The sequence below is a fragment of the Puma concolor genome, chromosome A3 (assembly GCF_028749965.1).
Source record: "Puma concolor isolate L17-30 chromosome A3, mPumCon1.1.hap2, whole genome shotgun sequence".
NCBI classification, from domain to species: domain Eukaryota; kingdom Metazoa; phylum Chordata; class Mammalia; order Carnivora; family Felidae; genus Puma; species Puma concolor.
This window is the reverse complement of record NC_141669.1, coordinates 59,993,242-60,005,861: the sequence shown is the minus strand read 5'-3', so window position 1 is coordinate 60,005,861 and position 12,620 is coordinate 59,993,242. Positions and strand designations below refer to the sequence as shown.

Here is a 12,620-nt window from a genome sequence, read left to right as displayed (position 1 = left end):
GTTTTAAAGTCTACTTTGTCTCATATAAGTATGGCTACTCTGGCTTTCTTTTGACATCCATAAACATGATAGATGGTTTTCCATTTCCTTACTGTCAAATAGATACCACTCCTTAAAAGATGAAGTTCATCATTTCCTCACTGATTTGAATTGCTCTCATCATATACTAAACTTCATATGGATTGTCTACTGTGTACCATTGGGATACCAATGTAATACTTTATACAGAGTCTTTATAGTATGCTTAAATGTCTGTGGGACCAGCTCCCTTTCATTCTTCTTTTATAAGATTTTCCTGGCTTTTATTGCTTACTCATCTTTCCAAAGAATTTTACAACTGACTAATATCAGGAGGAAAAATGTCTGATGGTATTTTTATAAACTTAGTATTAAATTTATAAGTTAACTTAGGGAGAACTGAATGTGTCACATGTCTTGTGTGTTGTTTCTGGAAGTGGTCATAAGATTTTACATCTTAGTTCCATGAATATAATGAATTAATGGATTTCCTAATCAAAACCATTCTTGAAAATAGGAATAAACCACACTTGGTCATGGTTTTTAAAATGCGCTATTGGATTCCATTTAGTAATGTTTCATTTAGGAACTGCTATAATGATGTTTTTAAGTCACAGTAGTCTGAAGTGACTACTTTTGTACTTTGATGAATACAAAATTAATGGCTTACTTTCCTCAGAACATGGAATTTTGAATTTGAAATTTTCTTCCTGGTCTAGAAAAGTTTAACAGCCATTGAGGTAATCTGATTTTTATATGTTTTGTAAAATTTTCCTACCTGAGCAAGATATTTTAGTGTGGGTGGGAGAGCATTTTAGTTCGTCTGTTTTGTTCTAATTTAACTTTTCATCTAAGACTTACTGCTAGTCTGGTAAATTGTAGTATTCTTGGAAATTATCCTTTCCAACTAAGTCTTCAAATTTATTTTCATATTTAAATAAAATAATCTTCTTTGATACTTTAAATTTTTTCTGTTTTGGTCATCATTCCCCATTTACCATGTGTAATTTTGTGTATTTCTGTTTCCTTCCTTTTCCCTTTGAAAAAGGTTAGCCTAGTGATTTGTCTACATTGATGTTTTTTTTCAGATGACCATATTTTGGATTGATTTTGTTCATTTTCTGTTTTCTAGCTTCAATTTCTAGAAATTAAATGTCAGAGATTCTAGCATTAATTTCTGCTTTCACTTTTATTCAGGCGTTTCCCCCCCCCCCCCCGTTTTTTTTTGAAGCATGGAGGATTTGCTTTGTAGTAATGTTGCTTAGCTTTTAAGCTAATGAGTCTTTGAATTTCATTTTTTAATATGACTCAAATAGTATAAATATTCCTCTGATAACTCAAAGATTTTGATATATAATATTGATCTAAGAATATTCAATATGTTTTTAAGTTTCTAAGTAACAGGCCTTATATTTTTTTATTTTTCTAAATGCTTATTTTTGAGACAGAGAGTGTGCACATGCAAGCATGGGAGGGGCAGAGAGAGAGGAGGACAGAGGATCCAAAGTGGGCTCTGTGCTGATAGCAGAGGGCCTGATGTGGAGCTCGAACTCATGAAATGTGAGGTCATGACCTGAGCCAAAGTCAGATGCTTAACTGACTGAACCACCCAGGCACCCCAGTAATAGGCCTTTTAATTTTTTTTTTTTAGTAATCTCTGTACCTATCATGGGGCTTGAACTCCTGACCCCGTGATCAAGAGTCATGTGCTCTATTGACTAAGCCAGCCAGGTACCCCTACAGGCCTGAAATAAATAATTTTTATTTTATTCATCATTTCTCATTTTATTCTTTTTTTAAATATAAAATTTATTGTCAAATTGATTTCTATACAACACCCAGTGCTCATCCCAACAGGTGCCCTCCTCAATGTCCATCACCCACTTTCCCCTCCCTCCCACCCCCCATCAACCCTCAGTTTATTCTCAGTTTTTAAGAGTCTCTTATGGTTTGGCTCCCTCCCTCTCTACCTTTTTTTTTTTTTCCCCTTCCCCTCCCCCATGGTCTTAAGTTTCTCAGGATCCACATAAGAGTGAGAACATATGGTATCTGTCTTTCTCTATATGACTTATTTCTCTTAGCATAACATTCTCTCTGGTTGGCATATAACTTTTCATAGTATTCTGATAATTGCTTGTATTTCTGAGGGATTGGTTGTAATTGTTCCATTTTCATTCACGATTTTATCTATTTGGGTCATCTCCATTTTCTTTTTGCGAAGCCTGGCTAGAGATTTATCAATTTTGTTTACTTTTTCAAAAAACCAACTCTTGGTTTCATTGATCTGCTCTACAGTTTTTTTAGATTCTATATTGTTTATTTCTGCTCTGATCTTTATTATTTCTCTTCTTCTGCTGGGTTTGGGGTGTCTTTGCTGTTCTGCTTCTATTTCCTTTAGGTGTGCTGTTAGATTTTGTATTTATCTTGTTTCTTGAGATAGGCCTGGAATGCAATGTATTTTCCTCTCAGGACTGCCTTTGCTGCGTCCCAAAGCGTTTGGATTGTTGTATTTTCATTTTCATTTGTTTCCATATGTTTTGTAATTTCTTCTCTAATTGCCTCATTGACCCATTCATTCATTAGTAGGGTGTTCTTTAACCTCCATGCTTTTGGAGGTTTTCCAGACTTTTCCCCTGTGGTTAATTTCAAGCTTCACAGCATTGTGGTCTGAAAGTATGTATGGTATGATCTCAATTCTTTTATACCTATGAAGGGCAGTATGTGATCTATCTTGGAGAATGTTCCATGTGCACTTGAGAAGAAAGTATATTCTGTTCCTTTGGGATGCAGAGTTCTAAATATATCTGTCAAGGCCATCTGATCCAATGTATCATTCATGGCCCTTGTTTCTTTATTGATCCTAGGTCTAGATGATCTATCCATTGTTGTAAGTGGGGTATTAAAGTCCCCTGCAATTACCACCTTTTTATCAATAAGGTTGCTTATGTTTGTGATTAATTGTTTTATATATTTGGGGGCTCCCAATTCGGCCCATAGACATTTATAATTGTTAGCTCCTTCTGATGGATAGACCCTGTAATTATTATATAATGCCCTTCTTCATCTCGTGTTACAGCCTTTACTTTAAAGTCTAGTCTGATATAAGTATGGCTACTCCAGCTTTCTTTTGACTTCCAGTAGCATGACAGTTCTCCATCCCTTCACTTTCAATCTGAAGGTGTCCTCAGGTCTAAAATGAGTTTCTTGTAGACAGCAAATAGATGGGTCCTGTTTTTTGTTTTTTTTGTTTTTTTTTATCCATTCTGATACCCTATGTCTTTTGGTTGGAGCATTTAGTCCATTTACATTCTGTGTTATTATTGAAATATATGGGTTTAGAGTCATTGTGTTGTCTGTAGGTTTCATGCTTGTAGTGATGTCTCTGGTACTTTGTGGTCCTGCAACATTTCACTCACAGAATCCCCCTTAGGATGTCTTGTAGGGCTGGTTTAGTGGTGATGAATTCCTTCAGTTTTTGTTTGGGGAAAACCTTTATCTCTCCTTCTATTCTGAATGACAGACTTGCTGGATAAAGGATTATTGGTTGCATATTTTTTCTGTTCATCACATTGAAGATTTCCTGCCATTCCTTTCTGGCCTGCCAAGTTTCAGTACATAGGTCTGCTACTACTCTTATGTGTCTACCTTTGTAAGTTAGAGCCTGTTTATCCCTAGCTGCTTTCAGAATTTTCTCATTGTCCTTGTATTTTGCCAGTTTCACTATGATATGGTGTGCAGAAGATCAATTCAAATTATGTCTGAAGGGAGTTCTCTGTGCCTCTTCAATTTCGATGCCTTTTTCCTTTCCCAGATCAGGGAAGTTCTCAGCTATGATTTGTTCAAGTACACCTTCAGCCCCTTTCTCTCTCTTCTTCTTCTGGAATTCCTATGATATGGATATTGTTCCGTTTGATTGAATCACTTAGTTCTCTAATTCTCCCCTCATACTCCTGGAATTTTATATCTCTTTTTTTCTCAGCTTCCTTTTTTTCCATAATTTTATCTTCCAATTCACCTATTTTCTCCTCTGCCTCTTCAATATGTGCTATGGCCACCTCCATTTTATTTTGTACCTCATTTATAGCATTTTTTTAGTTCCTCATGACTATTTCTTAGTCCCTTGATCTCTGTAGCCATAGATTCTCTGCTGTCCTCTAGGCTTTTTCAAGCCCAGCGATTAATTTTATGACTATTATTCTAAATTCTTGTTTCATTATATTGCTTAAATCAGTTTTGATCAATTCGTTAGCTGTCGCTACTTCCTGGAATTTCTTTTGAGGAGAATTCTTATGTTTCGTCATTTTGGGTAGTGCCTGCCATGGCTCCAAACTGCAAGGCACTTCCCCTGTGCTGTCCAGAGTAACTTGTGTTGGTGGGCGGGGCCACAGTCAGACCCGATGTCTGCCCCCAGCCCACCCCTGGGGCCACAGTCAGACTGCTGTGTACTTTATCTTCCCCTCTCCCAGGGGCAGGACTCACTGTGGAGTGGTGTGGCCCCTGCCTGGGCTACATGCACACTGCCAGGCTTGTAGTGCTGCTTCAATGGGATCTGGCCAAGGGCGTATTAGCCAGGGTGGATCCACAAGGTGCACAGGGGCAGAAAGGGCAGGCTTAGCTTGCTTTGCCGGCTGTGGTCCCCTGCAGCAGGGTCCTGCAGCACCGGGAGGGAGGCAGGCCTGTTGGAGGGATGGATCCACAGAAGCACATCATTGGGCGTTTGTGCAGTGCAAGCAAGTTCGGTGACAGGAACTGGTTACCTTTGGAATTTTGGGTGGGGGATGAGAGAGGGAAGTGGTGCTTCCCAGCGCCTTTATTCCCCCACCGAGCTGAGCTCTGTCTTCCGGGGCGCAACAACTCTCCCTCCTGGCATCCTCTCCCCCTTCCCGCTAAGAGCAGAGCTGTTGACTTTTAACATTCCAGATATTAAGTCCCACTGGCTGTCAGAACTCACGGAGTCCGGCCCCTCCGCTTTTGCAAGCTAGACTTTAGGGGTTCTGCCTTGCTGGGTGGGCTGCCCCTCCACCACCCCGGCTCCCTCCCGCCAGTCCGTGTAGCGTGCACTGCATCTCTGCCCTTCCTACCCAATTCCGTGGGCCTCTTGTCTACACTTGGCTCCGTAAAGTCCGTTCTGCTAGTCTTCTGGTGGTTTTCTGGGTTATTCAGGCAGATGTGGGTGGAATCTAAACGATCAGCAGGAGGAGGTGAGCCCAGCGTCCTCCTACGCTGCCATTTTCCCTAGCATTCTCATTTTATTCTTTCAGCAAGGTCAGAGTACACTTTCCTTTTATTTCTATTTTTTTTTCCGATTAACAGGCTTATTGAAGTTTCCCTTCTATGTAGCCTAAGATACGGCTAATTTTCCTCAACGTTTCCATGACCATCTACCAAAAGGTAATCCTCTATTATCAGAATTCAGAATTTATTATAGATCTAAAAGAACTAACTCACTGATTATGTTTAGGTGTTTTATATCCTCTAATATTTTGTCCACTTGATCTTTCTTAAATTGAGAGTATATTCTCCTTGCACTTTGTATAATTTTTGCTTAATGATAACTGTCACTGTGTTGTTTGGAATTTTTGTAACTGTTACATCATTATTGTGAATTGCATCTTTTAGTATTATGAAGTGTCCTTTGTTTCTCTTTTTGGTCTGAATTCTACCTTATCAGTTCTCAAAGTGTGACCTCCCATTTCTTTTAATTTGCATTTATCCTCATCTTTGTCCTATTATTTTAAACTTTAATTTTCATTAAAATTTTTTTAATGTTTCTTTTTGAGAGGGGGGGCGAGGGGCAGAGAGAGAGGGAGACACAGAATCCAAAGCAGGCTCCAGGCTGTGAGCTGTCAGCATTGAGCCCAATGCAGAGCTTGAATCCACGAACCACAAGATCATGACCTGAGCCGAGGTTGGATGCTTAACCAACTGAGACACCCAGGCACCCCTATTTGTAAACTTTCTGAATTAATCTCTCTTTTCTCCTCTCCCTGCATCTATCCCTTCCTCTCTCTCTCAGAGAGTAAGGCTGTATATCCATCTTGCATGCAGCATAGTATTGGATTTTGCTTTGTTAGCTAATCTGAACTTTGTCTTTTTATAAAGGAGTTTAATTCATTTACATTTATTAAGATCTTTATGTCTGGCCTCGCATTTGTCAGGTTCCATTGTACACACACAGAGAGACCATGTTATCTGCCTTATTTAATGTGTGTGTATAAACTTTTAATATTTAGCAAGGTTTGTTTTTTTTCCCAATAATTACATTTATATCTGTACCTTTTTTTAAAGTTTTTATTTATTTTAAGAGCGAGAGAGAGAGTGCATGAGTGGGGAAGGGGCAGAGAGAGAGGGAGAGAGAAAATCCCTAGTCTCTGCACTCTCAGCATGGGGCTTGATCTCATGAAATGTGAGATCATGACCTGAGCCGAAATCAAGAGTTAGACACTTAACTGAGCCAGCCTGGTGCCCCTATATGTGTACCTTTACATAATACCCTTGACACTTATCGTTTATATGGGGAGTACTGTCTGTTGGTTCCCTACTGTGAGCAATACTGGAATTAGCTATAAGCCCACTTTTCTTTCTGTCCTTCTTCTCCAATGTCAGATTTGAAGTTATCTCTTACGTTCAGCCAGTATCTATAAGGCAGTCATTGTATTTACTTTTATTGTACTCTTCTCATTCTCCCCACATTTTTTGATAGCTAAATTGTGTTATGTCCTCCCTTATAACTGTCAGTTTTTTTACTGTGGTAAAAAATATGTAAGATTTACCATCTCAACAATGTTTAACTATATAGTGCAGTAATGATAAGTGTATTCACGTTGTTCTGCAACATTCTCTAGAACCTACCTTTACACTTAGCAAAACTGAAACTCTAAACCCATTAAACACCAATCCCCCCACTTAGCAACCACCTTTTTACTTAAACTATTTTCAATATTTCGTATGAGTAGAATCATACAGGATTTGTCCTTTTGTGACTGGTTATTCATCATTTAGCTTTTAAAAACATTTTATTAAGTTTTTAATTTTAATTCCAGTTTAGTTAATATATACTGTTATATTAGTTTCAGGTGTATAGTATTGCCATTCAGCAATTCTGTACATTACTCAGTGCTCATCATAAGTGTACTCTTTTATCCCCATCACCTATTTCACCAACTCCACCCCCCACCTACTCTCTGGTAACCATCAGTTTGTTCTCTATAGTTAAGAGTCTGTTTCTTGGTTTGTCTCTTTCTCTCTTTTTCTTCCTTTGTTCATTTGTTTTATTTCTTAAATTCCACATGAATGAAATCATATGGTCTTTGTCTTTCTCTGACTGACTTATTTCACTTAGCATCATACTCTCTGGCTCCATCTCCATCCATGTTATTGCAAATGGCAAGATTTAATTTTTTTAAAAACTTATACTCAACACAGAACATTACATTAGTTTCAGGTATACCAAATATTGATTTCATTGGTCTATAGATTATGCTCTGCTCACCACAAGTATAGCTACCATGTGTCACCATATAGCACTATTACAATATCAATGACTATATTCCCTATGCTGTACCTCTCATCCCCAAGACTTTTATTCATTCCATAATGGAAAGCCTATAACCTCCCACTCCTCTTAACCCCATTCCTTCATTCTCCTCCCTTACGGCAACCACCAGTATTTTCTCTGTGTTTATGGGTCTGTTTCTCCTTTTGGTTTGTTTGTTCATTTGTTTGTTTGTTTTTTTAGATTCCACATGTAAGTGAAGTCATATGGTATGTGTCTTTCTCTGACAATTCATTTAGCATAATACCTTCTAAATACAATGGTATTTAGACAATACCATGTTATTGCAAATGGTAAGATTTTATTTATTTTATTTTAATTAATTAATTTATTTTAGGGAAAGAGAGAATGCAAGTGGGAGAGGGGCAGAGGAGAGAAAATCTTAAGCAGGCTTCACTCTCTGCATGGAGCCCAACACAAGGCTTGATCCCACGACCCTGGGATCATGACCTGAGCCAAAATCAAGATTCAGATGCCCAATCAACTGAGAGAGAGGGAGGGAGGGAGGGAGGGAGGGAGAGAGAGAGAGAGAGAGAGAGAGAGAGAATCCTAAACAGGCTCTGTGCTGTCAATGCAGAGCCCCACCCAGGGCTCCATCTCAACTGTGAAATCATGAACTGTGTTGAAATCAAGAGCTGGATGTTTAACTGACCGAGCCACCCAGGCACCCTGCTAATATTTACTTTAAAGAAGGTTTTTAAAAAACTCTCAGTGACACAGCTAATACACAGAAATAAGTCTGTAAAACAAGAACAAAAATAATCTATTAAAATGAGGGTTACTAAACTATGACCAGGCTAACTCTAGCCTGATGCCTGTTTTTCTGCAACCTATAAGGTAGGAGTGATTTTTATATTTTTAATAGTGGAAATAAAGCCAAAAGAAGAATAATGTTTTGTGACAAGTGAACATTGTGTGAAATTTATATTTCAGTGCCCACAGTAAAATTTCACTGGAACTTAGCCTTGATCATTCATTTACATATTCTATTATCTATGGCTGCTTTTGCCCAATGGCAGAGCTGAGTAGTTGTGACAGAAACTATGTCCCCTAAAGTCTAAAATATTTACCATGTGGCCCTTTACAGAACAAAATGAGACAGAATGTCTCATTAACCTGGAAAAGCTGGGTCCATTAGAATCCTAGGTTTTAGATTATCTCTTCAATTTTATTTTGGTTCTATCAGAGTAATCAACAAAACAATTGGTTTGTCTTCAATTAAACTTGGTCATTTTCATTGATGATTTAAGTAGGACAAACAAATAAAGTATTTGAAATAACTTTCTTTCTCCCTAATTAAAATCTTCCCTCACAGCTGTCATCATAGAGTAAAAGGGAAGACTAACATATCATTTTGTGCTGGGCCAGATAATTAATGGACCAGTGCACACATTGATGGCTTTAGATGAAAAGTGACTGAAATTTGAACTGTTAGCTTTCCCTTTCTTGTTACTTCAAAACTAGTTTGGGCTTTAAACATCAACTTACAGGTGTTTATCTTTTCTTACTTGTCAGATAAATAGCCTTCCTGAGACATAGTTGTGTGGTTTGGTCCACCTCAAAAAGAAAAACTCAGTAATCCTACAGTTGAATCCCCAGAGAAAGACTAGACTACCTAATATCCCTCAAGGTTGCCTCCATCCATTGACATATCCTTCATATCCATTCAGATTTGAAAAATTAGAAGTGTCACTATTGAATACTAAGTTACTGAGCAATCACACTCAAAGGTCTTTTACCTTATAGTTTGAGCACTGACCAGAATTCAATTTGGTAATACACAGTAAAGGATTACAACCTTTAATACTTATCTAAAAGCTAGACATTTGAATTATTAACCTTGTTGAAATTTAGAACACAAAAGTTATTTTGTTGCAGGTAAAGTTTTTGGTCAGGGAAGGAGGGGTTATGAGGGATTTTCATTGACTTTACTGTGTACAATATGAGTTTTTTTAATGGTTCATATTTTATTTAAAAAAATTTTTAAATGTTTATTTTTGAGAGAGAAGCGTTTATGAGTGGGGCAGGGGCAGAGAGGGGGAGACAGAGGACCCAAAGTAAACTCTGTGCTGTTAGCACAGACATATAGTTCGAACTCATGAACCACGAGATCGTGACCTGAGTTGAAGTTGGATGCTTGACCGACTGAGACACCCAGGTACCCCAATATTTTATATTTCATTAAGATTAATTAAGACTAGGGGCGCCTGGGTGGCTCAGTCAGTTGAGCGGCCGACTTTGGCTCAGGTCATGATCTCGCTGTCTGTGAGTTCGAGCCCCGTATCAGGCTCTGTGCTGACAGCTCAGAGCCTGGAGCCTGTTTCAGATTCTGTGTCTCCCTCTCTCTGACCCTCCCCCGTTCATGCTCTCTCTCTGTCTCAAAAATAAATAAACGTTAAAAAAAAAAAAAAAAGATTAGTTAAGACTAAATTATCTGATATTTAGTAATAAATTTTTAGAATATATTTAGTAAGAAGCCAGTTCACTGTAATACTTATTTTCATCCATTATTTCAGTTCAAAATTGTAGTTATTAGAAAACTCATAATGTGAATATATATTTCTTCTGCACCTATTTTAATATTTTAATGTAAAATTAGGCATTTCTAATAAAATACACTATGCTTTAAAACACATTTTTTTCACCATAGCTCTTTATAAAAAAAAGGGGTCTCGATTGAAGCTATTGATGTTAATAACAATTTTAATTCAGTATATATTAATAGTATTTTAAAATACTGGTTCAAAACCTGAAAATAATTAATAAAATTATTTTTTCTGTCCCCAGTCTGAAATAGTTGAACTATAATGAAAGGTGAATTAGCTCATGTTTAAATATACAACTTATATATATGCATAGTATGACAAATCTTTGCATTACTCTTTTCTATTTGGGTTATTGTTATTATTATTATTATTATTATTTTCCAGATGGATCCTTTTATGAGCCAAAACATAGCAGTTTCTGAATTTACCTTTAGGCATTAAGACAAAAGAAGTAGGAGTATTATAACCCAACTTGTTTAAAACATCACTATGCTACTTTGAATGACAGTTTACAATTTACAAGTAGGGTGTGGCTCATAAAGTCACTGAAGCAGACATAAGCATAGGTTTCTTTTATACACACTCCTCGCCTGTCAATCACATTTCCCAAATGCTTTGTTGCACAGGCATGCCAATAACTAAAACCACATTTTATCATTCCTGTACCCAAAGGCTTTTAAAAGGCCATACAACCATATTAGTGTTTGAAAGTTCCAGATTAAGGTTAAAGTTCTCAAGCAGAGACTTATATTCCATCTAAAAGAGTAAAATTTCCTTGCAACGGATACAATTTTCATTAGTCTTATAATACATTATAATTGAACAGGTTGTTAAAACTTTGGTTTTAAAGTACTTATTTTGCCTTGTTTCCAACATTTCTTACATAGTAACTTTTACATATCTGGAAGTTAATATAGATGACTTAAATATAAATGTATATTATCGTAAGTGGTTTAATGCATATTTTATGCAAATTAAGATACAGTAAAAACAAACCAAACAACACCAGACACAAAACCTATGGCTATGCTGACTATATCCCCTTTCCACACTGCCCTGAACATGACATCTTCAGTAATTTTTTCTGATTTATGTATTATCTGTATTTTATATGTATTTTATCTTTTGTGTGGTAATCTGGTACAAAAATTTAACTCTAAGGTATAGATTTGAGTGGTAGAAGCAGAGTTTAAGCCAATAAAAATTTTACATGGATTTTAGAACTTTCTTGTTTTAGAAAATTGGTTCCTATTATAGCAGATTTTGAAGCTGGATAGGAGGTTGAAGGGAGTTTGTTATTTCTTGTATACCTTCTGTGGTTGGATCATGGGGCAATAAAGTAACTTGAGAGACACAGGGAACAGCAGAAGAGTAGGTGAACTGGACTGGACATGTACAAATCTAAGCTGAATGTGAGGTTAGTTGGTTATAGCTAGGACTCTGAAAGGCTCAAGGAAAGTTTTAGCCAAAATGGAGAGTATGGACGTGTTCTGCAGTAAAACGGTGTCTTTATGTCTTCTGATGACTGTTCTCTATTTCTTGGTACATTAGAAGGTTTTCCCTAAGTCTTTTTAGATTTCTTAGTGTGAAGTTCTTAAACTAGTGATTGGTGAGGGTTTGTGAAATTACCCAGTGGTGCAGGAAAAACAAAACAAAACAGGCTAGTATCTTTTGAATTAGTTTTCTTGTTTTCTTTGGGTAAATACCCAGTAGTGGAATTATTCGATCATGTAGTATTTCTGCTTTTAATTATTTGAGGAGCCTCAGTATGGTTTTCTACAGTGGCTGTACTAATTTACATCTTCACCAACAGTGCCCAAGTGTTCCTTTTTCTCCACATCCTCATCAACACTTGTTGTTTCTTGTCTTTTTTATTTTAGCCATTCTGATAGGTGTGAGGTGTTTGTCATTGTGGTTTTGATTCTCATGTCTGACGATGAGTGATATTGAACATTTCATTTGTCTGTTGGCCATCTGTATGTTTTCTTTGGAAAAATGTTCAGATTCTCTGCCTATTTTTTAAATCAGATTGTCTTTTTTGGTGTTATATAAATTCATTATGTATTTTGGATATTCATCTCTTTTTAGAGATATTATTTGCAAATATCCTATTCATTAGGTTGACTTATTGTTTTCCTGATGGTTTCCTTAACTATGCAAAAGCTTTTTATTTTGATGTAGCATTATTTTCCATAGCCAAGATTTTGAAGCAGTCTAAATATCCATCGACAGATGAATGGATAAAGAAGATACGCACAAGGGAGACCTATAAGACTAGTGACTGATCTCTCTTTTGAAACTTGGCAGGCCAGAAAGAATTGGCATGAGATTTTCAGTGTGCTAGACAGAAAAAATATGCAGCCGAGAATCCTTTATCCAGCAAGTCTGTCATTTAGAATAGAAGGAGAGATAAAGGTCTTCCCAAACAAACAAAAACTGAAGGAATTTGTCACCACTAAACCAGCCCTGCAAGAGATCCTAAGGGGGACCCTGTGAGACAA

The 12,620-nt window shown here is 37.0% G+C and overlaps 1 protein-coding gene across 2 annotated transcripts in view; it reads right to left on the bottom strand.

The window, feature by feature from the left end:
* WDPCP (WD repeat containing planar cell polarity effector) overlaps window positions 1-12,620 on the bottom strand; it is a 394,349-nt gene that overhangs the window by 75,304 nt on the left and 306,425 nt on the right. The window lies entirely within an intron of this gene.